The sequence below is a fragment of the Ochotona princeps genome, chromosome X (genome assembly GCF_030435755.1).
Source record: "Ochotona princeps isolate mOchPri1 chromosome X, mOchPri1.hap1, whole genome shotgun sequence".
Classification (NCBI taxonomy): Eukaryota; Metazoa; Chordata; class Mammalia; order Lagomorpha; family Ochotonidae; genus Ochotona; species Ochotona princeps.
Window position 1 is genome coordinate 65,716,474 of NC_080865.1, and position 24,121 is coordinate 65,740,594.

Genomic DNA, 24,121 nt, shown 5'->3' on the forward strand with positions numbered 1-24,121 from the left:
ATGGATACCAGTTTGAAGCCCAGATCTTCTACTTCGAACCTGGCTCCATGTTAATGGCCTGGGAAGGCAGCAGAATATGACTCAACTGTCACCCCCACATGGGAGACCCAGATGAAGCTCCTGGATCATGGTTGTGACCTGGCCCAGCCCTGGTTCAACCCTGGCCATTTCATCTTAAGTAGAACTAGTGGAAATGAACCAGAGGGTGGAAGACCTGTCTAACTCTGACTTTCAAGTAAAATGAATACAAACATTTAAGCCCAGAGAAACAGAAGAGTGGTAACAGAACTGAGAGAAAAATATTTTCATGAGTCAGTAGGTATGATGTGTTTAAATGTGGACTGTGGAAACAAACTACTTGAATTTGAATCTCAACTTCATCTTTGCTAAATGCGTGACCTTGAGCAAGTTACAAAACTTCTCAGTGTTTCAATTTCCTCATTTGTAAATGAAGGTAATAATCGCACCTACCTTTGCAGCTTATTAAGGTAAAATGAATCTTTTAAATATGTAAAGAATTTAAAATAATGCAAACAGAGATAATACTCTCCAAGTGTTAGCTATTTTAACTTTGCCACTTTGAATATGTATATTCATGCTTTCAGAAATGGGGTCTCCGGAAATGAAATTCATTTTCTTTTATGAAATACAGATGAATTGTAAGTTAAACTGTGTCCAGACATCATTTAAAATTTGAAGTGCAGAACTATATTAACAACCTGATACACGACAGAAGAATTTCTGCAAAACTGATCCATGTTTATAAAGTTAAAAGCCACAACAGGTATTAAATTATTCCTTTAAGTTATAGGTGGTAATTATGTGATGGCTTTGTGTAAAAATTCTAATGATTTATGGGCCACATCTCTCTAAGGGGATATGATAAAAATGATAGGATAAAACTATTTCTCTGCTTGGGCTAGGGACAGCAGACAATGTTGGCAAAACTTACACCTCACAGAACAGGAAAAAGTAATCCAAAGTCACTCAACAGATACATTAGTCTAACCAAAAAATCCTGAATCAAACTGTTGTTAAGCAAATGGGTACTGTGTTTTATAAACAGACCGATCAGTAATTTGATAGCTACACTGCTGCATGAAGAATTCTGTATATTTTTCAACACAGGTATTTAGAATTGATTTACCTATGTCAAACAAATAATGTGGTGCTGTCTACATTCCTGAAAGATGAGAGCTGAAACTGGGCTACAAATTATCATTGGCTCTAATGATTAGAGATACTAAGAATGTCTGCAGACAATACGTAGGATAAGAAAGAATAAATTTCTATCCCGCCGGAAACAACAGCAACATAAACCAGACAAAATATACAAAACAGTGTTTCAAACATATTGAACAGCAGGGACTAAGGGACTATGGCCTCTAAGAGATGAAAAGCAAATGGGATAAGCCCTTTGATTTTCCCAGCTTCACAGTTTTGGAGTCACCAGTTCAAAGTATAAAAAAGGAGAATTCAGGCAAAGCCTGGTGAGTTGAGGGGACATCGTGGAGGGTCTAAGCAAATTCAGATGTCTGGAATTCAGAAGGTAGGACCTGGGAGAGCCTCCAAAGACCTAAGGAAGATCACCATCAAGTATTCAGTAACGGACAGATGAGTGCATGATATACTTATAAGGAAACTACTGTAGGCGAGAGAAAGAATCAACTGAAGAATGGAAAAGAACAGTGCCTGACACACACAGTCAGAAATAGTGCCTATCCTCATCAGCCAAACTGGAACATGTCATGATTCACAGTGTTCAACTATAATTCTCAGAAGGGTCTTATCTGGTGGTGGAAAATAATTAGTCCTTGACTGCTCATTGCTCTGGCCCTAACAAATCTAAATAGCAAATCTGGAAAGGATCAATCTATTTCCAAGTAACTTACATTCATCTCATGATAGAGCTCAAGAATATTTACAGTAATACAAAACTGTGCAATGCCCAACATGGCAAAGTTCACAATGTCTGGTACACCCCCTCCTAAAAGTTGCCAGGCACCCAAAAGAGCAGGAATATATATGATCCATAATAAAGCAAATAATTAGTTAAAGTGACCTGAGAACTGACATGAATATTAGAATTATCAGTCACTGAAACAGTTATTTTAACTCCATTCCATATGCTTAAAAAGTTAATGGAGACATGAGGATCAAAACTAATATAGCCATTATGGAAGACAGTATGGACATACCTCAGAAATCTGAAAATGGATCTACCGAAAATGGCCCAGCCATTCCACTTCTGGGAATTCATACAAACACTTGAAATCAGTGTATCAAAGTTATTTGCACCTCTGTGTTTATAGTAGCTCAACTGATAATAGCTACAATGATGACTAGATAAAGAAACTGTGGTATACATACACAATGAAATATTAATCAGCCATAAAAGAATGAAATTCTTTTGCAGGAAAATGGGTGAAACTGGAAACCATTATGTTTTGTAAAATAACCCAGTTTTGAAAAGATGAATATCACTTTTCCCTGATTTGTGATAACTAATATACAGATTACAAAAATGTAAATATATGGTAGCAAAATTGACATCTTGAGATTTGATTATTATTTATTGTTTTTGTCTATACTCTTTAAGAACAGTGTTTTTTTTCCTACTTACTGCCTGCTGAATTATTTATTTAGTGAAGGATTAACCTTGTAGTTATCAAGAAAATTCAAAGATGTCACCACAAAAAATTGAAAAAAAAAAGAATTATGAGGGTCGGTAGGAGTGAGTAAGGGTGGGAGAATAGAGTGAGAAGTATCATTGGGCTCTTAAAACTGTATATATGAACTGCATGAAATTTGTTCCCCTTACATAAATTTTAAAAGTAAAACAAAAGACTCACATAAAAACTAGAGATAAAACTATAATGTCTGATATGGAAAATACATTGGATAAAATTAACAGTAGATAAGACATTAGAATAAAAAAAATTAGTGAACTTGTAAACACCTCAAAAGAAACTATCCAAAATGAATTCAACAAAGAAAAAATAATGAAAACAGAGAAATAAGAATTGATGAGCCACAGGATAATCATAATCTTTCAGGGGTATAGTGGGGAGGAGGAGAGTCACTCATCAAATAAAGTGGAAGACTGAAAAAATGTTTAAAGAAATAATTGCCTAAATGTGACAAATACAATAAACTCACAGATCCAAGAAGCTCAATGACCATCAAATACAAGAAGTACAAACAAAACCACACCATATGGCACATTATAGTCAATTACTTAAAACCAGAAATAATGAGAAAATGTGAAAAGCAAACAGAGAAGGGGACAAGAACATGTAACATGGAGATGAACAAGGCTAATGATATCATTTGCATCATTTGACCCAATACAAATGTTAAGATAGTGTACAATATCTCCAAAATACTGAAAGGGAAAAAAAAAAAAAGAAATACTGTCAACCTAAAATTCTACATCCACAGAAACAACATTCAGAAATAGATGTAAAATAGTTTTTTCAGACATGTACATTTTTAAAAATTAATCACCATCAGATCAACTCTAAAAATTGCTACAGGAAGTACTTCTAGCAGAAGGAAAATGACACCACAAAGAAATACAGGTTAATGAAAAACAATGAAGAGTACATGGAATGGTAACTATATGGTAAATACACTTTTTATTATGTAAATATATTTTAAAAATAATTATTTCAAGGAAAATAGCAACAGTACATAGTGATGTATTTGCATAAAGACAAACACATCAATAAAACAGAATAGGCAATATAAGAATAAATTCTTATGCTTATAATCAAATTGTGTTATTTTTGATAAAGATTCAGGGGAGATCAGCGGGAAAACATCTTTTCAACAGTGATGAAGGAAAAACTAGATATTGTAAAAATGAAAAGATCTCTTACACCATACCTCATCAACATTTAAAACCAGTTCTTTGAAGGGAAATGATTTCAGAAACAACCAAAAAGCCATATAATGGGAGATAATATTGGCAAATAGTATATTTAATAAGGGTTTACAGCTGAAAAAATAGAGGGTAACAGAAAATGATATTTTTGAAGACTTACTTATTTTTATTGGAAAAGCAAAATTTACAGAGACAAAAGAGAGACAGAGAGACAGAGAGAGAGGAAAACTTCCATCCCCTGGTTCACTCTCCAAATTGCCACAAGGGCCAGAGCTGAGCCGATCTGAAGCCAGGAGCCAGGAGCTTCTTTCAGGTCTCCCACGGTGCAGGGTCCCAAGGCTTTTGGGCCATCCTGGACTGCTTTCCCAGGCTACAAGCTGGATGGGAATTAGAGCAGCCAGGACTTGAACTGCAATGCTGGTGCTGCAGACTGACGATTAGCCTGCTTGAGCTGGCCCCAAAATCAAACTTTTAAACAGACAAAATATATTAATAAACATATCACCAAAGAACTTGTACAAACAACAAATAAACACATTAAAGGAAGCTCAACAGCATTAATCACTAGGGAAATACAGAATAAAACCACAATGAGATATCACTCTACATTTATTAGAATGGTTAAAATTAACAACGTGTCAAATGTTGGCCAGGCATTGAAACAAATAGAACACTCTTTCTCTCTGTAACTTTGTCATTCAAAGAAAAAAATATTTTTTTTAAATTGTACACTTGAAATATGCATTTTTATTGTGTAACAATTACAACTCAATAACATCGGTTTGTAAAATTTTTAAGATTAAATGTAAGTAAACTTTCTACTTGTAATCATAAATTTTACAACTGCAGAATATTTATAAAAATATTTGAATGGAAGCTCAGAGGCTTTAACTCAACTGACACATGTCAAGAGTGTATTATAATATTCTTCATGATACAGTTCCACAGGCTCAGATATGTCCCCTTCTACTTCAAGGGTGTTTTAAACAGAAAATGAGCAATACAGAGCCAGTTTAAAATGTTTCCTCAATTATACAACTTTGTTGCCTATAAGATGTGTTTCACCTTCTAACTCTTATAAATGAAGAATTCCAGAGAACCTTGAGCAATTGTTAAAAATATAAAAGTAAAAATATATGCTCACAGCAGGGAAAAGGGAATGGCAACAAAATTTTTGCCAACTGAATCCTGGAACTGTAGTGAGCATGATTATTTAATAAATGCATCTAATAATGCACATCCTTAAATTTCAGGCTGATATGTTGTGAGATATTAGTCACCAAAATCAAGTATAAAAACGCACAAGTTCTAATCAAACCTGAAGCAACTGTATCAAAAACTGCAATTTTATCTAAATGAAGCAAGCTTAACATCAGTACTCTCATCAAAATGAGAGTAAAGGTTACTGCAATATCAACATTTTATTTCTTACCCTAATTTTTTGTGCGTTTTTAAATATAAGACAGTGGAAACTGTATATCTTGTAAATAAATATACACATTATAAAGATGATTACAATTTTGGGTGACAAGTGTAAGTGATCAAAAAATGTTAGCAATTCCTTTGCTTAGAGGAGAGTTAAAGGAGACTGTTTGACCAAGTGCTACTATATGTTTTCATGGTTCTGCTAGGATAAAGATGACATGTTAATTATGAAATAATAAACTGTTCTGATGATTGTAATGTAGTTCCTCTGAGATGCAAGTAGTGCACCAAATGAATAAGGATTTGTGCTGACATAAGGCACATTCTAAAGTAGTCTCTATATCTAATTGTGATTAAGAAAATGACAATATCTAAAGCAGACCAATGTAAACTACTGCCATAATGTATTAATTTATTAATTAACTTTAAACAATTTATTAATGTGAATGTGTTTCCAAAACACATGAAACAGCTGTAAAAGTTTGCAGCCACCCAAATGGTGGAGTGGGTGGCTGATTTCAGCTATTTGAAAGCCAGAAGGTAAAACAGTTTTAAAACCTGAAAATATACTATCAAGCCCAAGTCATGTAGTGAATTTGCAGAATTGAAAGAATAAATGGTGCTTATTTCAGCAGCATGTAATCTAAATTTGGAGCAATACAGAGATTTAGCATGGCCTCTGCGCAAGGATGACATGCAAATTTATGCACCATTCCATCTTTTTTAAAATAAAATTTTATTTTATTTGGGATTTCCCCCCCAAACTCCCACCCCCTGACAGATTTTCCCCACATTGCTACAATAGTATAGTCCTTCATAACGAGTCACAATTCCATCAGTCTCTTATTTAAGTGTGCCAAGACAGTCCGGCATCCCATTGTCTACACATTTCCAACAGTTTCTTTGGGAATCCATCTTCTGTTTGGAAGCAGGAATGCATGTTGCATTGTATGGGGAAATCAATGTGGAGTGGGAGTTTGGGGAGGAGGGAAGAGAAATCTCAGAGCCTATGGAAATGCATTGTAAAATAGTAAAATAAATCAGTTTAATAAAAATTTAAAAATCTTAACGTTCACAGCCTGGAATAAAATGAAATACTGATGAATAAATGACAAAACTAGTCCAGAGAAAAAAATAAAAGAAAAATGAACCTCCAAAAGAGAAAACAATCTTTGCATGAGGCAGGGCTTCCTGAAACCCCCTAGTCTGGATCCAGCCACCTACACACAAAGGCTCAAGTCGATAGCATCTTACTGCTAACATCGGAGGGAACATGCAATATTGCTTATAGTCAATAAATTGTTTGCACTGTAACACGGTGTTGGTTATTGAATCAATTTTCCTTTTCAATTATAGGGTGCTGTCTCTCCCAGAAAACTACAAATATGTTTATTAAAATCTTATTAAAACAAATATGTTTATACAAATCTTATGTAGTGCAGGCTACTCAAACAATCTCAATGCAGTTTCCAATTGCAAAGCTGCCAAGTCTACCTTCTCCAAAGTTGCACAGTTCCCTTTGGATACAAACCCCTGTACTCATACTCATTCCCCTCACATGTACACAGCCCCATCGGGCTCCCGAATTAAGTCATAAAATTTAGCCCCAGAGATTGAGATCTCTCTCTCTCTCTCTCTCTCTCTCTCTCTCTCTCTCTCTCTCTCTTGTCCTGGTAGTGATAATCTCTAAATGTCTGTATGAGTTGGGACCTTCAGAATCCTACCGCTTTCCCTGGCCTAGAGTTCCAAGTTTTGCACTATTTACAGAAAACTCAGTAGTTTTAAAGGTCTGCTATATGCTAACTGTTGTGCTAGCCATTTCAGGATAAACTATACAGCAGTCCATGCCAGCAAAGAGCTAACAGTCTAGTGAAGGAGATACTTTAGTCATTCATCACAAAAGAACATGGCAAGCAAAGAAATCTATGCAAGGGATATTATGAGACCACCAAGGAGGACCACCTATCCAGTTTAAAGAAAGGGAATCAAGGAAGAGATTATTCACTAGTAGGACATGAACTGATTACAAAGTCACATGTTATCAGGAGAGATAACACTTTCCAGGCAGAGTACACAGCTTTCACAAAAGCAGGAGACATCATGAAACTTGCTATATGATCAAGCAAGGCCAGGATGCTGAGAGGGTAGCTAAGGGAGAATGTGCAACAGGCACATAGAGATTAGATCAGATAGCGCAGGCAGGAGGTTGCTATGTTCTGCTCAGAAACATGGCCAGTTAGCCTGTCACAACAGGAATCATTGCAAAGCCTAAGGTAAGGTAAGGGCTTGTTAGAGTACTCTGTCAGTTAAGCATAATACAAATTTGAGAAGGCTCTGGCATAAATCCAGGGGGAAAATGACAGATAAAAGGACAGGCCAGGAAAGATACAAAGCACAGTGAAGACACATTAGGGTAAAATATGCAGAACTGTGAATGTTCCACTCATATAACACAGATAAAGCCTCTCCCACTAGGACATGGAGTTCTGATGGGCCCAATTCCTAGTTAAAGGCAAACTAGTACAGGATAGCATTTAAAGCTGGATCTGGGGTCAGGGTTCCTGGGTTCAAATTGCTGCTTCACTACTTTTTAGCTGTATGAAGTTTGGGCAAATTTTTGAAACTGACTGAATCTGTTTCACCATCTACAAAAATGGTGACTATTAATCAGAGTTCCTGCATAAGTCCTGTGAGGATTCAAGTATGCAGCACAAGTAAAAGGCAGAGCATAGAGCGTGGCCTAGAGGAAGAACCCAATATTGGTAGATGTTTAATTGTCATGACTATTAACCATATGCTTTGGAAAAATATAAGAGCATATGGCTGTTTTGACATCTCTCTATGAAATTTGAGAAATCTAATCAGTATTCTTGCCCAGATGGAAAATTGCCGCACCTCTCCACATGGAGGTAGGCTGACAAGCATAAATATTAAGTCAATGTTAGTAATTAGATATGATCAGTTTAAAAGATATTTATTTATACACTGTTCCAGACAGGATTTAAAGTGGCTTACAAAGATACATAAAACATAACAGAATAGCACAATTCTTTTAAAAAATAGGATCAAAAGGATGAAAACAAGAATGGGGACAAAGTGCAGGAGTCAGACTCAAAGCTCCTGAACCAAAGGGCAGTTGGGGTTTCCTGGTGTTGAGCTGGGGTCTTGACCCTCTCCACCCTGCCCCCAACAACCCATCAGTGACACATGTCTGTGCTCACTGGGTTTATTCCTAAAATTTTTATGTTGGCAAATCTGATTTAATATTTCCTAGCAACAATAAACTTGAAATTACTCTCACTTACTCAAGATTCTGATAAGTGTTTTTGCACTTTGTGATGCCCTAAAATATTCTTCAAAATTGGTTTGACAAAAGTGGGGCTTCTGCCAATTTAGGTCCTTTTAAAATATTCACCGATTAATGAAAGTGAACATCAAGATGAGGATAATGAAAGTAAAGATGATGCCAATAGCTAACACTTCTATCATGCTGTGGACTCAGCACTTTTCTAAGTACTTTACATATTAGGAGTCATTTGATCCTCACAATCACACTATAAGGAAGTATCATATTATGCCTGTTTTATAAAGCAGGAAGGTACGTCAGGGACTGAGCAAATAAACTGCTCCAGATCACATACTTTCTAAGTGACAGTCCAATTTTGGGACCTAGGCAGCCTAGCTCTAATCTCTAAGCTTATTCATTACACTAACACTGACTCGTCACATACTAGAAACTGTGCCCTATATGGAAATATTTTGAAAAAAGGTGTATCTTAACCTCAGGAACTTAAGGTGAAGGTGGATTGCCCCAGCTAGTAATAACAGGTCAATGTTTGAAAGCCATTGTTCTGGCTTACTTTCCCTTCCTCAACCTTACTCTCTTACTCAGGAAAGGATCCCTCCTCCTCATCTAGGACATTCCCTGCTCCCCTTCCAAAGGATGGCAGGAGCACAATGGCAAAGGGTAACCGGGAGTAACTTGTCTCACACAATCATTATGGAGGCAATTTCTTCTAGGTGGAAAAAACACTATATGCTTTTCTAAAATGAGTTCCAGAAAGGAATTGGATGCATTAATGTACACAAAGGTAGTTCAAAAACTTCATGGAGAATATCAATTATGAGAAAATTATGTACAGATTTTAAAAACTTTTATATTTAAAAAAATATACTTTTCATCCTACTTTCTATTAGTTTTTTTAAATGCTTACTTAATAATATTTATTTATTTGAGAGGCAAAGTGACACACAGAGACAGACACAGATCATCTACATGCTGGTTCATTCCCCAGATGCATGCAACAGGTGGGGCTGGACCAAGCCAAAAATAAGAGCTTCCTCTACGTCTCCCACATGGATGGCAAGAACCCAATCACTCGAGACACCATCCACTACTTCTCAGGTCCATCAACAGGAAATTAGATTGGAAGTGGAGTATCTAGTACTTGAACCACACTCTAACATGAGATGCAAGCATCCAAAACACTAGTTTAACCCACCCAATCATAATGCCAATTCTTACACACTTTTTAAAATATTTATTTGTCTTCATTAGAAAAGCAGTTACACAGAGAGAAGTAAAGTCAGAGAGAAAAATCTTCCATCTGTTGGTTCACTTCCCAAATGGCTTCAATGGCCAGAGCTGAGCTGGTCTAAAGACAGCAGCCAGAAGCTTCTTTCGGGTCTTCCACATGGGTTCAGGAACCCAAGAAATTGGGCCTACCTCCATTGCTTTCCCAGACCCTAAGCAGGGAACTGGATCATAAGTGGAGTGGCTAGGACTTGAACCCTACCTATATGGAATGCAGGAGGAAGCTTAACTTGCTATGCCACCAAGTTGCCTCCTATTCATGAACTTTTTAAAGGCCCCCACACATTTTTTGTACAGAATTGTTTGGGATACATGAAAATATGGTCTCATTATTATCATAATTTTAAATATTCTTTGTAGATTGTTAGCAATTCCAAGAACCTCAAAGTCATCAACCTCAAAGGCAGAATTCCAGAAATAAAATATAGAATTATAAAGTGTAAGTCACAGAATTGAAACAGTGTTAAAACCTGGTTAAAAAAAAAAAGGAAATACATGGGTTAGCTTTCTAGCTTTCCAAATCTAAATGTGAATCTCTCACTCGCAATAGCCATGCTGGCTACAAGAGTCCAATGATGTTGATGGATGAAGGATGGCCAGTTTATCCTCTTCTTTGTGAATGTCACCTTATCCAACAGACCAAAAGCTCAAAAAGATCTAACATCCACAACTAAAGCTTGAAAATGACTAGTAAAAATGCTGATCATCCACATCCATAAAGCATGTTTAAAAGTCTCCTAAGAGCCAATCCATTATCTTTCAATAAGCCTCATTACCACACAGAACACCATTACCTTTCCTAAGTCAACAAGCTTTGACGAACCATCAGCCCCCACATGGAAGACCTCTTCTGCTGTCGTCTCAGATGGTGGGGATTCCTAACTGAACTCCAGCTAATAGCCGTCTCTTTCCTGCAGCCCACGTCACCTAAAATTCACCTACGCAGTCTCCACAACTGAGAAATCATGATGATCATGACTAATTTGACCCATGTTCACACATAACTGTGATCTCACACAGTTAGTTTCTTTTAATTTAAGAGAGGCTGTGATCTAGCAATGGGCATAGAAGCATTAAACTCAGTCTAATAACCTGATAAATTCAGCTGTATATGTGGCAGAAAAAAATTAAAGTGTTGTTTAAGGCCTACAAGACATTAAGTGTTAATTTGCTCCAAATAAAATATTAATAAATATGTATCACCATATACATATGAAAGGTAGTATAAATTGGAAATTGATAATCAATTTAAATTATTAACTTACTACAAACCCTATTTCTCTCCTGATTAACTGCTTAACCATACTTACTTTGCACATTACAACAGATCTCTAGAGCAAAATCAGTGCATGCATTATCAACATCTGGTATACAGCTAGAAGCAGTGTCCTAATATTTTTAAATGAATATAAAACATTAAAGCCACTGAAATATTCAAATTAGATCTGCATATATTTATGTTCAATAATGACGTAGTAAGTTAAAGTACGAATAAGTTATAAGCAAAAAGAGGTATGAAATAGTATAACTCACTCAGTGTAACTTAGCATAAAGCATAATAGTCTGTGCCAGCATTGTGGCATAGCAGGTTGAACTGCTGCCTGAGATACTGACATTCTATATGGCCACAAGCTTGGGTCCAGCTGCTCCACTTCCAGTCCAGCTCCCTGTGGGTGCACTTGAGAGAACAGCAAGACACAGCCCAAGTACTTGAGCTCCTGTCACCCATGTGGGAATCTTGGATCAAGTTCCTGCTTCTGGCTTTAGCCTGACCCAACCCCAGCTCATTGTGGCCATTTTTGGAGAGAACCAGCAAAAGGAAGATCTCTCTCCTCTATTTCTCTTTCTGTCTCTCCATTTCTGTGTGAGTGTCTGTTAAATAAAATAAATCTTAAAAAAAAAAAAAAACAACCTACGCTCATAGTATCTAAACAGACTTTCCTAGCACCATATGTGTGAATTCAATCTTGGTCTCCCATTCAAGTACTAACCAGGCCCAACCTAGATTAGCTTCTGAGATGAGACGACATTGGGCGCATTCAGGATAGCATGGCCGTAGACATAAATTCAATCTTGGAAGTAATATTAGTTCTAAATAAAACTATGTAAGAAGACCAGTATATCAATGAGGATTCCCTTTCATTTTATAAAAACATATCATCTTCTTCACTAGATTGTCTGATGTGTGAGAGAAGAGGATCTTTGTTTTGTTCATCTCTGAAACTTCAATGCCTAGAACACTGGCTGGCTTGTAATATGTACACAACAAATATTTGCTGAATAAATGGGCTGCATGAAGAATACTATGTATCATATTTAGTCACACCCAAGGACTTATCACCTAGCACTTCACCTTTGATATCATTCATTCCCTACTTCTTTCTGGCTACAACCTCCTGTCTGTCTAGCCTGTTCACTCAATGACCTCCCCAGCTACATATCTAGTCTCAGACTTCATGAGAGGAAAGTGGGCTTCCAGTAGACCCTTCTGCTCTCACCTTGTCATTTGCCTTCTGCATGCATTGTCTTCCTAGGCAATTGGAGTCCATTATTTCAACTGTACTCTTGTCAATATCCTCAATAACATGTAGTTTTATTGCAAATACGTGATTTAAAACATAACCCTTCTAAACCCAACTATTGTGCTTTATGCCCACATAAGGACTCCTGTAATCTACTGGAAAAAATCACCGTCTGGTAGATTATTATCCATATGAATTCTTGGTCACCAAGCTCAGCACAAGATTGCCCAGCACTACAACTATGCTATCCTGGTCCTCGCCTGCTCTCTTGGTTCTCTATAGCAGTTCTTTAAATACACCTCAAATATCCAACCCAAACCTTATCCTATGCTGCGTCTGCCTTGAATGTCTGGAATTCCCTCTTACACCAGAGTAACATAAATCCTGTAAGAAAAGTTGCTGCTGCTGAGTCTATAAACACATTTTCATCCATACCTATTCAGGATAACTCCCTACCTCATTCTGGTTCCTCTCCCATCGGCATAAGGACTTTGCCCTGTAAGGCCTGTGCTCTTTCAGTTATTTCCTTCTTCCTATCAACCTTTAAAGACACTTAAGTGCTTCCTGAATTAAAAATAAATAAATTCCTTGGATTCCAACTCCTCCTCAGATACTATTCTTTCTCTGTTCTTTAGAGCCAAACTTACCTAAGGAATCAACAATCATTTCTCACCTTATCGGAGTGTAGGCTTTCTTCTCCACACTCCCCTGAAATTACTGTAAGGTCTCCAAGAACCTCTTAAATCCAACGGATAGTCAATTTTTGCTCTTTATCCTCCCAGACCTCTCTGAGTCTTTAGCTCCACTGACAGCTTGTTGAGGGAGTCATTCCACTGTGAAAAATGTGTTCTACAGATAATTAAGCAAATTTTTAAATATATATCATAAATATGTTGAATGCTGAAACAGCAAAAAAAAATTAAAGAACATTCAGCAACTAGAAATGGATTAGTTAATGATCCATACATATAATGGATCAGTGAGTTAAAGAGGTAGTTCTAGGTATATTGACACTGAAAGCTTTTCAAAACATAGCAAATAAAAAAGATACACAGAAAAACAGATGTATTATGATTCACTTTAAATGATTTACTTGTAAGTATAGACATATTGGATGGATAGATAAATGGATGGAAATATACAAGCATGTAAAATGTCTTAGAAATAAATATAAATCTAAAATTGCTACTTCTGGAAAATGAGATAAGCACAGAAGACTTCTTGTTAACTTTATTGTGATAAATAATAAAACCATAGTTAGATACCTGAATACAACAATATTTCAAAACTAAATAAGAAAAAACTTCAAAGGAGATCAAATAGGAATGGCCATAGGGACTGGTGAAAAACATTTCAAGCTCTCCCCAGCAAAAGGAAGGTGGAAGAAAAAGGTATTTAAAGGTTTCAAACATGGAAAGAGACACACTCAAACCAAAGTGAGGTAAGCATTCAGTAGAGACCATGAAAAAATCATTCTTAAAGGAGGAAAATTAAATGACCAATAGATATCAGAAAGAAACCTTCACACTTAGTGGAAATAAGGATTGCTTTTTAATATTTGATTGTAATAAGTCAAATTTAGAAAAACAACATTCACTTTTTAGCAAATATTTTATTTGAAAGGCAGAGTTACAGAGAAACAGACCAAAATAAGCGTGCACACACACACACAGAAAGACAGAGAGGGAGGGAAAGAGGGAGGCAGAGAGAGAAAGTGAGAGATCTTCCATCTACTGGTTTAATTCCCAAAGGGTCACCATAGTTGGAGCTGAGTCTGAAGCCAGGAGCCAGGAGTTTTCTCCCAGCCTCCCATGTTGGTGCTCAAGCACCTGGACTTCTTGCACTGCCTTCCCAGGTGTATTAGCTGGATCAGAAGTAGAATCCAGGACTTGAACTACTGCCCATACAGGATGCCAGTGCTACAGAGTGAGAACCTGCTATACCACAATACCGGCCCCAACATTTTTTAAAGGAAGATGTAAGAGGTACTCTCATGCCTTTTGGTAAAGTTCAAACTGGCAAAACCTGTTAGAAAGCAATGTGACAATTTGATTCCTAGAAAGTTGAACCTTAAGGACTGGTGTGATACAGCAGGTTAAGCCACCACTGTGACATCAGCACTCCATATTGCAGTGCTGGTTTGAGTCTTGCCTTCTCTGCTTTTTTTTTTTCTTCCAGAATCTGACTACTGCACCTGGAAAGCAAGAAAAGATAGTCCTAGTGCTTGGGTTCTTACCACCTATGCAGCAGACACAGATGGAGCTCCTGGCTGCTGCCTAGCCCAGCCCGGGGTTATTGCAGCCATTTGTGAGATGAATCAGCAGGTGAAAGATATCTCTCTCTCTCTCTCTCTCTCTCTCTCTCTCTCTCTCTCTCTCTCTCTGTCTCTCTCTCTCTCTCTCTCTCTCCCCCACTCTTCCTCCTCCCCTGACTCCCTCAAATTCTCCCTCCTACTCTCTTCCCCTCCCTTTCAAAGAAATAAAACTTCTTTAAAAAAAAAAAAGAAACAGCACAAATATCATGAAATTTCTCAATATCTTAAACATGAATTCATGTTTAAAGGTAGGGTTTAGTCACAGATAATGGAAGCCACAAAAGTCCATAATTTTCAATACTTTTCCGGCAGCACCATCCAACATGATACTCTATCATATTTCTGTCACTGCTCCCTCCAAAAATCTCTCAAATTAGAAAATTCACTCTCTTTACATACCTGAACTGACAGATGCTTTTGGAAAGAATAGATATTGAGTTCTGTTGATTCAAGGCAGACACAAATTCAACTTATCCAAGCCTCTTAATATTTTTTGGTTCACTTTTCTCCAGCTTTATGGAAGTATAATTGACAGTAACAGTACTTGAAAAGGTTTGTAGTAAAGGGAATTGAAAGATAATATGAAGTCATGCACCATTTTTTAAAAAAGACATTTTCACAATCTTTTTTTAATAAGTTTTCTTCTTTTTTTTCTAGATTTATTTATTTATATTGAAAGGTGGATATACAGAGAGGAGGAGAGACAGAGAGGAAGATCTTACGTCTGATGATTCACTCCCCAAGCAGCCGCAATGGCTGGAACTGAGTTGATCTGAAGTCAGGAGCCAGGAGCTCTTTCAGGTCTCCCATGCAGGTGCAGGGTCCCAAGGCTTTGGGCCATCCTCAACTGCCTTCCCAGGCCACAAGCAGGGAACTGGATCGGAAGCAGGGTCCCTGGGGTTAGAACCGGCGACCATATGGGATCCCGGGTGTGCAAGGTGAGGACTTTAACCACTACACTATCACGCTGGGCCCACCACAATATTTTTGTAGATTCCATCCTATTATGAATTTCAAGTTTTTGTACTAAGTTAGCTTCTAGTTCTACTTTTCGTGAACTTTTAATAGTGTCCTTGTACAGGTTTCTGGTTTGCAACATGATTTTTTTGACATACATACACATAATGTAGGCAATACGATCATAAACAAAACTCCACTTTCTATTCCTTTAAATGCCATTTCTGTCCTTTACTTGTCTAGTCAGGAGGAACCTGCCTCAAAATCCTGTCCCTCCATAGATCTTTTCATCTCCATGGCATCGCCAATCCTTCTCTTTACCATTTATCTCCTGCCCTTTCTCTACGTCCAGTTTGTCCCAGCTCCCCTTTTATTCTGACACCCTACCCTCCTGTTTCTGAAGGAAACTTGCACCATCAAGCTTTATGCCATCTACCCATACATGGGCTCATCCTTCTCCTATATTTAAAATACAATTAATAACCAGCACACCTTCCACTGGTTTAGGTGAGGGACGAGAGTGTGATGGGCAGAGCCGGGAAGAGCTGCGATACTCATTGGTTCCAATGGAGGCCGGGGCTCAGAATAGAACCAACCCAGGGGGTAAAACCACCAGCTGATCGGAGTGATGGACGGTGGCGGGCACTGTGCTTACTAGTAGTACATGTAGGAGCCTGGACTGGGAATGCCTCAAAGTTTTTTAGGGGATTCCCCTGAACAAAATGGAGGAATCAACACATTAACCAAGAAAAGATGGAAAATGGAGTAGATCAATCAACCACCTCAGCTATATGCTTCCAGCGGAAAACTGGACAAGGGGAAACTCTAAGACGGACTATGTCAATCAGTGGACTCTGCACCAGCCTCATCATACCTGGACTGTTGCTGATGATATGTTGGAGCTTCTAATTGATCGAGGTGACGCTCTGCTGGCTCTGCCTTCAAACCTGAGAGGGCCTCCCTAAGAGGCCGTTGAACTTGAACTGGACAAGTGGGATGCTGGACTCTGTATGGTGTGAACTTTTAATTAGGGAATCTCAACGGAACTTGACCTGTGGTTATGCATCAAGGTGAAGGAATTCACCATGGGGGAAGGGTTTGGGGTGAAGGGGGTGGGGGGAATCCCAGTACCTATGAAATTGTGTCATGTAATACAATGTACTTAATGAATAAATGAATATATATAAAAAAATAAATAAAATACAATACAATTAATAGTTTGGGCCTGGCTCAATGCCTAAATTCTCGCCTTACAAGCACCAGGATCCCATATGGGCACCAGTTTGCGTCCCAGCTGCCCCAATTCCCATCCAGCTCCCTACTTGTGGCCTGGGAAAGCAGTAGAGGATGGCCCAAAGCCTTGGGATCCTGTACTCATGTGGAAGACCTGGAAGAAGCTCCTGGCTTCAGATTGGCTCAGCTCTGGCCATTGTGGCCACTTGGGGAGCGAACGTGCAGATGGAAATTCTTTCTTTCTGTCTCTCCTTCTCTCAGTAAATCTGATCTGCCTTTTCAATAAAAATAAATAAATCTTTTTTGAAAATAAAATAAAATTTTTAAAAGCAATTAACAGTCTATTATGTGCCCTGATGCCTATAAGAAATCCTCTCCTTCTCACCATGAACCAGCTCCTTCAATATGTGTACTATACCCCTTTTCGGTCCTCTCAGTTTCCACTTCCCAACCATTTATGATCTGCCTCCTCTCCTCCTGAACTGATGTCATCATTGACTTCCTAATTGCCAAATCTAATGAGTGTGTGATTTAAAATGTTTTATAGCATGTTTATCTGATTACAAAAGAGGTGCACATCATAAACAAAGTTATGACATATCACAGACTAGAGAGAAAAACATAAACTTGCACTATATAACAGGAAATGGGTAGATATCTGTAATGAACATAGATTCTTACAAATAAATGAATAACCCAAAAGAAAAATGTATAAAGATTATGAAAGAACAAGTCTCATGAAAAACAAAAAAAAATAGTTAAAACACAAGAAAAGAGAAAAGATCCTCAGCCTAACTATTGACCAGAAGAATGTGAACTTAAATCAGTTGAATAGTAGTTTTATAACCTATCAGATTGGCAAAAAATGAAAAGATTGCCCTCTGCAAGGTTGTGAGGAAAAATTCTGAGTGGTGATAATATAAATCCCTTTGAGTGTCACTTTCACCTAACACATTCAAATCTTTTAATGTATATATCTTTTATTTGAGTATTTCTAATTAGTAAGTGATAATTATATATATGTAAGAAGATCTAATCAGGTTAACCAATTTATAGATCACCTCACCAACATCTTTCTTTTCATGGGGGAATATTTAAAATCTATTTTTTAGTAGTTTTAAGATACACAATACATTATTAACTGTGGTCCAATGCAGTGCAGTGGATTGCTAAGACGTATCCCTCCAGCCTAACAGAAATACTGTACTTTTCAATGAACATGTCCTTGACACAGAAAATTTTCCTAGAAGATACTATGTCACAAAAATACATGCATATTTACAAGGAGACACTTTAGCATGGTACATGGATGTTTACTGCATGGGCCACAATGTAAGTTTCCAATTCAGGTGAGCAGGGCTTCCTGATGAACTGAATGTGGGGAGAAATCAAAGGTGACCCTTAGCAATCAGGTAATCCTATTTAGGCCACATTATATTTGACATTTCTATTTGATAGACAAGTAGAAGCATCAAATAAGTTACTGAATACGTCAGGCTGCAGCTTAGAAAAAGCCGAAAGTCAGAATACATCTACATGGGAGTGATGAGCATCTAGGTAGATGCAACTTAATGCCATGGGGCTGAGCAAGAGCCTCTAGGAAGATTCCAGATAGGGGTAAGACCACACTGGCCCCTTGGTCACTCCAATGTTCATGGGTGGAAGAGACAAATTTAGAAGAGGCTAAACCATTTTTTTAAAATACAAACTTGAGTTTTTTAAAAAGTGAATATGTATTAAAAGGAGACATTCACATATTTACCACCTAAACAAAGTCCTAACTCCTTCCAGACCTGTCATTAAATGGACTCAGCCCTTTTACTTACTTCTTTCTAAACATTTCAAAACATCATATACTGATTTTCTAATACTGCACAATCCTGACATCAAACTGACCAGGTCCTACAGAAGCAACGCTCATCTATATAGCTCCATAATGTTCACAAGCCAATAACCACCCTACACCTAAAACACTAAGGCTGACATGAGGCCAGATGCCTAACTGGTGGAATCATTTATGTTTTGAGTTGTTCACTTCCCTGTGGGACAGCAACTTTCTCCAGCCTCTGACTGAGCTTGCCAACTGCCCAAGAGGCCTCAAGAAATCTGATATTTCACACCCTCTCCTCCCAGTGTAACTCCCTTCCTATACTAAGGAGCATAGCATCTTTGCAGTTCTCCTTCTAAACTTCAGAAGTTTCCATACAGAGACTCACACTTTAAAAAAGAGAATGGGGGCAGGTAGAGGTAAGCACTTTCAACTGGGCCAGGGTTATTATCAGAAATTCAATCTTAAAGCCAAACTCAGCAGAAGGAAATCTTTGCAAGAACTAGCCTGGGGCAACCTTACACTTATGGGGCTACAAAGTGGGCAGACTTATTTTCACCTCCAGGATAGCACAAAAGAATGTCAGTTCTTACTTTGGAACTGTCAGGAATTCGTGTATTTAACTGATGGTAATATGTTTCTACAATGTACCAGACTCAGGTCTGGGCCCTGGAGTCTACAGTTGAATTCAAGAGACAGCAGTCCCTATCAACACAGAGTTTATATTACCATTTGATGTGATGGGAAGAGGGGTGGCCCAGGGTAGGAAAGATAGACAGAAAGCTAGGAAAATCCATTAAGGTAGATGAGAGGCTGAAAGCTTAAATAACATGGTAAAAAAAAAAAAAAAGTCTGCATATACAAGTGACATTTAGGTCCAAAATCCTAGGCACAAGATTTTAAAGACTTCAGGGTATCTTCACACACATGTGCATACACACACATAGACACACATACAAACACATAAGCTTAATTTACTTACATAAACAAATAAAAACATTTAAACTGGTAAAACATTTTTAAATGAAATGAATAAATTTCACATATTTCAAATACAGACTAAAGGACATAGTGATGCTTTCCTGCCCTACCCTCCCTCCTGCCCATGTTCCCCCACCCACTCTCCTCCTTCCTTCCTTTTACATTTTTTATTTTTATAACAGCATATTTTCAGTTTACTTCATAATTACAGGGTTAAAACTCCATTAGGTAAGGGATTCAACAAATAGCAAGTAAGAAAAAAACCCTACTGTCCCTTAAGAGTGTAGACAAAGGCAGTAAAAAATAATCAAATCTCAAAATGTCAATCTCACTCATATAGATTATGTGTTTTTATACACAGATCAGTATAAACATTTATTTTTCTTGGACCACCTTATTTCATGAGGCATAATGGTTTCCAGTTGCATCCATTTTTTGCAAAAGACAATATTCCATTCTGTTTATGGCTGAGTAGTGTTCGTTGGTGTGTGCACGCGCGCACATGCGCGTGTGACATTTATTTTATCCAGTCATCCTTTGATGGACATCTAGGTTGATTTCATATCTTAGCTATTTTGAAATGAGCTGCAATGAACGTGGATGTACAAATAACTCATATGCTGATTTCATTTAATATGGGTAAATTCTCACGCATGGGACAGCTAGTAGATCTATTTTCAGATTTCTACAATATCTCCATACCACCCTCCATGAGGGTTGTACTAGTTTACATTCTATATAGTTTACATTACTAGTTTACATGGGTTAGGGTACCTTTTCCCCTACATTCTCATCAAAATTTATTGCTTTTTGATTTTCAAATGATAGCCATTTAAACCCTGATGGCTTACCAGAGCTCAGTCTCTGAAAGGCATGATTTCCCCCATTTCCAGCATAAATGTTTGTTAATCTTTTGTGTTTTAGACAAATGGAACTCCAAGATCCATAGCTTGCCCTTGCAGAGGTTACAGCCTTCCAGGTGACAAAAGCAGTTATGAGTGGTAGTAAGGACTTTACTGAGGTCTAATAGAAGCACTTTAGGACACAGGCTAACTATCAGTTCCAATTGGGGGAGTAAATGTGTGTAAGGTTTTCCCAAAGGAGGTAATGTTAGAGCTAAATGTTGACAGATGAAAAGGAATTAATGATTGTAGAGGGGGTATAGGTGACAAGCTTGATTTTCTGGAAAAAAATTTAAAAAGAGCAGCTGGGATAGTTTCAGCAAAGTCTCAGAGGTGGGATCAGGGTAGACATTCTCTCCCCACCTCACCCGGCCCACAATATTCCATTCATCCCATGACAAGTACACCATCACCCTCAGGCTCTCTGCTTGGCTGTTCGGAAATCCTTATCACTCACCACGTACTCATTTCTCTCTGAACCAGTAGGAGAGGCGCCTGGCGCACATGCCTAGATTCCAGGGTTACTCTCCTCTAACTTCAGGACAATTAGCCCTGAGCTGACAGCCCAGGAGGGTTTGTTCATCATTCGGGAACACTGGAGGAGGGACGGCTGTGCTGATAGTTGGCAATGTGGCAGCTGGCCCCATGTTGTAAATGAAGCGGGTAAGACGTCAGTGAGGAAAGTGGTCCTTAGTATTTGCACTGTATCTAAAGTGAAATCAAGGACCCAAAGATACACCGCAGCTTGGGAGGGAAGTTTCTTAACAAGGTAGTCTTTGCCCACAATTGATTTAGTATTCCAAACTTCCAGCATTACAGACATGGTATGACAGGATAAGAACCCAAGCTCTGCCTGACTCTGTCAGTTGGATGTTTAGAAGGCAGTGCTAACCTCGGAGTCTCCTTTTCCTCCCAACATGGTTATAACCATAGTGTGCATTGCAGTCATCATGGGGATTGTATGAGACAGGATGAAAGAACTTCCCACAGTCCTAACTCAGTGCTTTCTAACAACCATACCACTAGCCACCGTTAAAGGGAAAGTCTAGAGAGCGTCAAGCAGAATGGTACACCGACTCACACACCAATTACTCCAGAACCTAGAATGGCCTCTAAGCTCCATTTCACTGGTCTGACCCAGAGTAAAGCACTTGAAATTGTGTGACCAAAAATGTTCATCCGTTATCAAATACACAAGTCTTGCAAGTCAAGTTCTTGGGCTTTTTCTCCTGGGATTTCTTGCTGATGATTAAAAAACTAAACAGAAAGCCAGAACACCATCAGGGCCACAATTCTGCTTAAACTGCTGTTCCCTCCACAGTAGTGGGTAAACATTTTAGGTCATTAACTTGTTGATATTAATGGATTTATGAGAGGTGGGAGCCGGGAGGTAAAAGAGCAGAAAAAAAGGCAGTTAAAAGCAGGAGGTCCTAAATGTACCTAAGACTAATTTCTGCCTCACACGTCCACCACGTGTGGGGCTGGACCTGTCAAAAGAACTCTTCTGGAATGCTAAGGTCTCAGGCCCTGAAGAGGCAGAGGCTTGCGGAAAGTTGGTTGCTTCATGAAAAAAACATTTTTTTTTCTCAAGCCACCAGAATTGTAATCAAATGATTTCAAGCCCCCAAACCCCATCTGATCTAATGTTGAGGGCTAGAGGAACACCTTTGCATGTCCCTTTAAGAACTATCACAGGAGACACAGGTGTTCTGCACCCCTTCTGAGGGTTCTGGAGACCCTGCTTCAGGGGCAAATCTCACCTTGCCTGCTTGAAGGGAGACAAATACACTTGATCTTAGCCAAAAGGCCAAGAAGCAATGAAAGGAGACCCAAAAAAATAGCTCAGTTCCAGAGCCCCCAGTCAAGTTCCCAGCCCTAAGTGCAAAAGAAGCCCACTGTGGTAGTGCTTTGGGGCCAACTGACCTCATGGTGGTGTGAAGGGCCGGTCAAGGCCAAGGCAGCCAGCCCGGAGGTCCGGCGTCAGGAGGCAGTGCATGACAGAGATCCCGAAAGAAGAACCCACGGAAAGGTACGTCCCAGCCTGGATCCTACCCCCACCCCCGCCCCTAAGGGCCAGTTCTCAGGAGAAACCCGGGCTCCGGCTGGTGGGAAGAGCCTGGGCACTCTGCAAGAGGGGTGCAAGGGAGTAGCACCCAACGGACACAGTCAGCGTTAGCCACGCGTGGGTCAGAAGTTGCCAGTGAAAAACGAAAAGTGCTAAGGAGGAAACGCCCCAAGCAGACGGCGTCCCGGCGTGGGGGTGCGGTTCAGAGAGGCAAGCATGGGACACGGGTCAGGAGGTCAGCCACGGAGCACCAAAGACGTGGGGAGCAAAGAAGAGGTGGGGAACAGTGTGGGTCCCCGACGTGGGGTGGGGGCGCTTCAGCAGCGAAGAGGGGCTGGGGGTCTAAAGCAGTCCCAGAGCGACAGCGCGGGAGCGGGCAGCCGCTAGCTGTAGCCCTACCTGTCACAAGCAACAGGTGCCGCGAGAAGACTAGACGTCCCGGGACCAGAGTCAGGGAAGGGTCTCCGACTCCGAGAAGACCTGAAGTCCACTGAGCGGCCGGCCCTCCTCACCCTCCCGGCAGGCGGAAAAAGCTGCAACTTTCCCTGGAGCTGGGAGGAGCTGGGCTCTTAAAGGGGCCGCACTGCGCTGGCGCTCCTTAGTAGGGGTCGTTCAACCCAAAGAAAACCTCTGGCAGTCAAAACCTTAAGGTACTCAAGGGATGACCTCTTAGGTTAGAAAAGGGAACTTGGGGACTGAAGATAGGGGTCCAAGAGTAGATGTGCCCCCCACCTCCCCTCTCCACGTCGTTTTACTACCATCTGTAGTGGCTCTCTTGAGATGGTAAAATCACCTCCTCCTGTTCAACTGAGCCAAAAGTTGTCAAACTGTCAGGTACTTCTAAGAAGATAGAGTCTGAATATGCAAATGAGCAAAGATATAACATGATAACAATAATAGGGAAAATTGGGATACGCATAGAAACAAGAAAGAAACAAGTCTATAGATGGTGGAACTAAGTGAATTTCATTTTTCTCCTACACTTCCGGATTTTTCAGCATTCTTATAATGAATATATATAGCTTTGATAATATAAAAATATTATTGAGGTCCTGGCTTGAATGTGCTAGGATCCCATATGGGCACCGGTTCAAATTCCAGAGGCCCTGCTTCCCATCCAGCTCCCTGCTTGTGTCCTGGGAAAGCAGTAGAGGACGGCCCAAAGCCTTGGGACCCTGCACCCATATGGGAGACCTGGAGGTGGCTTCTGGCTCCTGGCTTCTGATCGGTGCAGCTTAGGCCATTGTGGCCACCTGGGGAGTGAATCAGCGAACAGAAAATCTTCCTCTCTCTGTCTCCTCCTCTCTCTATATCTGATTTTCCAATAAAAATAAATAAATCTTTAAAAAATATTACTGAAAATCTTTAAAGGGGAAAAATTCATTCTAATGCTAGCACTCAAAATAGTAAAAGT

General features: G+C 39.1%; 1 protein-coding gene and 1 non-coding gene across 2 annotated transcripts in view; one reads left to right on the forward strand and one right to left on the reverse strand.

Moving 5' to 3' along the window:
* The window catches only part of SYTL4 (synaptotagmin like 4), a 52,933-nt gene extending 29,698 nt beyond the window's left edge, over positions 1-23,235 (reverse strand). The window contains exon 1 of the mRNA XM_058658658.1: positions 23,107-23,235. The gene's annotated coding sequence lies outside the window, so the exon portion shown is untranslated. The remainder of the gene's footprint in view (positions 1-23,106) is intronic.
* LOC118760529 (U6 spliceosomal RNA) lies at positions 5,931-6,035 on the forward strand. The gene has a single exon (XR_004996836.2). It is a non-coding gene; the product is annotated as a U6 spliceosomal RNA (small nuclear RNA).
* Positions 23,236-24,121: the final 886 nt, after the last annotated feature.